The sequence below is a fragment of the Cyprinus carpio genome, chromosome A7 (genome assembly GCF_018340385.1).
Source record: "Cyprinus carpio isolate SPL01 chromosome A7, ASM1834038v1, whole genome shotgun sequence".
NCBI lineage: Eukaryota > Metazoa > Chordata > Actinopteri > Cypriniformes > Cyprinidae > Cyprinus > Cyprinus carpio.
The window spans coordinates 32,449,307-32,453,259 of NC_056578.1; the positions used below are offsets into that span (position 1 = coordinate 32,449,307).

The window sequence follows — 3,953 nt, forward strand, 5'->3', positions numbered from 1 at the left end:
ATCTGTACCTTGCCACATTTCTGTCTCTGAGCTCTTCAGGCAGTTCCTTTGACCTCATGATTCTCATTTGCTCTGACATGCACTGTGAGCTGTACACTCTCAGAAATAAAGGTACAGTGAGGGTACAATTAAGTACTTTAAGGTACAAATTTCACAAATGTGCCAGCAAAGGAACAAACATGTATCCAGCTGAGTACCAAAAAGTACCTTTCCAAAGAAAAGGGGTACACAATGAAATATCCATGGAGAAAGGTACATATATGTACCCTTTGAAAAGGTACATTGTCATATAAAGTAATAGTTAAGGTACAACATTCACAAAAGTACCATTAAAGGTCCTATCGTGTTCCCATGGGGTACTTAGAAGTACCTTTTGGGTACACATCCTGTAGGGTACAAAAAAGTACCTTATTCAAGTCAAAGGGTACACTTCCTGTGGGGTACTAAGAAGTACTTTTCAAGTTACAGGGTACACAAACCTCTGGGGTAGCAGCTACTTATGCGTGCCTTTTCTAAGACTGATAGAGCCTTTGTCATAATTTGTAAATGTGGTATGCTGAATAATCCTCTGTGATAAGTGCATAATTATTATCACTATCAGTTTTCGTAAGTATTTCCATTTGTTTCTGCTAAGGGATTATTTACAGATTTATACTCGATTTTTATATATTTATCATTATTGTTTTCATTTAAATAATTGTTGCATATATTTTGGGTTCTATAATAAGCACTATTGGTTCAAATTAATTCAATATATATTATTATAATTAAGATGGATGTGTGTGCTTGGTTGTGCGGGCATGGGCGCGGCATTGCGCGCATTTAGAGAAGGAGTTCTCCGATAAGTTTCATTCAAGATAAAGCAACGCTGATGATCGCATCGCTTAAACTTGTTGATTAATATCATCCTTTACAGGTAACGAATGTATAAAATGCACATCATCATTGTTTTAGATCTTCATAAGAAGGACTGTAACTGTATTGTTTCCTATACGAGACTGTAAACTGTTTACAGTGTTAACGATCTGTGCTGCGCACGTTGTTAGCAAATGTGGTGTGATTAGCGCGCGCGCCGCAAATTATGCAGAGATGCGGAGATAAAGCACCGAGTATAGTGTTATTCTGCATGTTTTATGTCTTCCTTTATTCATTAATTCTGTGTTCTGAGTTTATTTCGTGCTGTTTCACTGATAGTGAGTATGTATGTGACGTCATGAGTATGTAGTCGAGTGAATTTGTTTGTACATCAATGGCTTGAATGGAATTTGAGTGTTTACATGAACAGCATGTAAACAAACGAATCGTCAACGGCGAAATAAAAGCCTCTAATGTACGAGACCGGTCTGAGAGACCTCCAGTTCACAGCGGGGTCTCTGAGCAGGACTGGCCGAGCGACGAGCTAGCGGCTGGGGCAGGCGCCTGCTGGCTGTCGCCTCACTTCATGGAGCTTCTCAACTCCAAACTTTGAAGCAAATTCTCAATTCGGCATCAATTTTCACAAGACTGCCTATATTCGAAATCTAAACAGTTCTTTTCTCGCCTAAAACGTTCTCAAAAGTGAATTTAGTGATGAATAAGATGGCGAAAATTGTTAAATTATCCTGTTGTTGGTCTGTCTAATATTATGACTGGCTGTGTTTTCGCGCCGTTATTCGTGTTCTAGGTCAGTGGTCACGCCTCTTTATTTCACTCGGCACGGCGGCAGTCGCTGGAGCCTGCAGGACGCTTGACAGCTCAACAACTTTATCCTCAGATGAACTTATCCAAACATGACAGAAGGTGGTGTAACTATGACAGAAGCTGAAGCACAGAAATTCAGAGGTGAGTAATACTGTAGTTAGCTAACGTAAAGTTACATTTAAGTGACACTTGCGGCTGATTAAAGTTGGCTGCATGTTAGCGACAGTTAGATCGAACTAACATTATATCGGGACTTATTTGTAAGTTACCACTAACGTTTGTTATATGTAGCTAGTTGTAAAGATTATAAAGAAAAAAGCATAACCTTAGCTAACGTTTGCCAGCTAGCTTAGAGTTGGCTACAGCTATCGTTAGCTAGCTTGAGTTCCTCAAACAGCCAACGTACTCAACTGAAAAGTTGAGTTAAAGTTAAGTTGATGCCCAAATAGTGCTGCTGCTGCTGCTATGTAGATAATCAATTATATAAGTGTTTAGTGTATGGGTATTGTATATTTATAAGTTGGATGATGTTCGATTCCATTTGTGCACGTGGAGCACAGTTTAACGTTAGAAGATGGCGGCTATGTTGTGTACGTTAGAATCAGGGGGGTAGGGTTTCATATTTTATTTAAGCATCCCTGGGCGCCGCCATTGGCTAGCGGACCCCCACCTGCTGTTAGCATTCCATTGACTCCCATTCATTTTGGCATCACTTTGACAGCGAATAACTTTACATCTGAGGCGTTTAAAGACTCCATTTGTCCATTAATTATTTCTAAAGAAACACGAAAATGTATAAAAGGCCCCATTACCTTGTATCTTACGTTATGGCCCCGTAGAAGCAGTTTTTGTAAAAATAGGCTAACGATTGCGTCATAACCTGCGACTCTCTGTCGCACAGTAGAGAAATTACCGTATAGACAGGAGGAGAAGCTCGCAGGCAATCTTTTACTCTCTATGAGGCTATCGGGGGGGACGTGGAGGCATGAAGTCAAGGGAGAAGACCATAGAGAGTCCATAAAATGAGTGCTTCTAATTGACTTCACTTGTCTTCGTTGAATCCAACGGGGTCGCTGTGTCCATTTCTTTTTACTGTCTATGGTTAGAATAGACTAGTTGCACGTGGCCGCCATTTTGGATTTTGGACCAGCGAGTGTGCGGTTAGACACTTCCGGTTTTGCATTACGTCCTGTGCAGGGAGCCGGAGAAAGCCGAAATGTATATTTTATAGTTGTTTATAGAATCAGTTATTACTTAAAATAATACTAAGATGCATATTACTATCACACGAGCAAATGGCAATTAAATGTACGGATGTATAGTCAGATTAATGAATGAAATACGACTGTTCACGAACAGAAGATTGTATTTGACTCATGCTGCATATACATACGCAATGACAATTATGCCTACTGTAAATATAGAGTTACAACTACGATTAGAGTTGTTTGCATAAAATGCACTGTGAACATTCACATGTTTGCCCCATGTCTACTTTGCTGTATTCTTCAGGGTGAACACAACACACCATACCCAATTGTCCAGGTGACCCAAGAAGACTGGAAGTCCACATTTGAGGGACGAAGCTCCTGTTCCCTGAAGGTAGACAGGGTCGAGGTGTGTGAAGGCATGAAGGTAGAGGAAGCCATGATCTTCTCGTTTTATTTCATATTTTGTTTTCAATCTTGAATACCAACCCAAAAACAAGAACACTCTGACCTTCCTCCAGCGATGTATTGCGAAAATGCCATCCAAGATATCCATGTCTTTCTTTCCTCAGTGGGAGAGAAATTATGTTTTTTGAGGAAAACATTTCTGGATTTTTCTTCTAACAATGGAGTTCATTGGTTACCATCGTTTTTAAACCCAAATCAATGCAGTTTCAAAAGTCTTTGAAGTGTTTAAACGGGCTGTACGCGATCACAGCTGAAGAAGAGGTTGTCATCTAGCGAAACGATAGGTCGTTTTCAAAAAAAATTATAATTTATACTTTTTACCTTCAATAGTTTGGATTGAGCTGATCAACAAACGGACAGGGAACTACGTCATCACGTTGAAAGGTCACGCCGGCGCCGGCAATACTACTTAAACTACTATTCATGTACATCAGAATGTTATTCATATAGTATTCAGTGAATATGAATAGTATATATGGCAAACAATACTATTTGAACTATTCTCCTACGTACGGTCGCATTGTAAACAGTGGGGTGGTACTTCTGCCGTCGCCGGCGTGACCTTTAAACGTGATGACGTAGTTCCCTGTCCATTTG

The 3,953-nt window shown here is 40.0% G+C and overlaps 1 long non-coding RNA gene across 1 annotated transcript; it reads left to right on the forward strand.

Annotated features, from left to right (window-relative positions):
* Nucleotides 1–678: 678 nt before the first annotated feature.
* Nucleotides 679–3,622, forward strand: LOC109107171. Its single transcript, XR_006160494.1, has 3 exons — nucleotides 679–916; nucleotides 1,664–1,821; nucleotides 3,193–3,622. It is a non-coding gene; the product is annotated as an uncharacterized LOC109107171 (long non-coding RNA).
* Nucleotides 3,623–3,953: the final 331 nt, after the last annotated feature.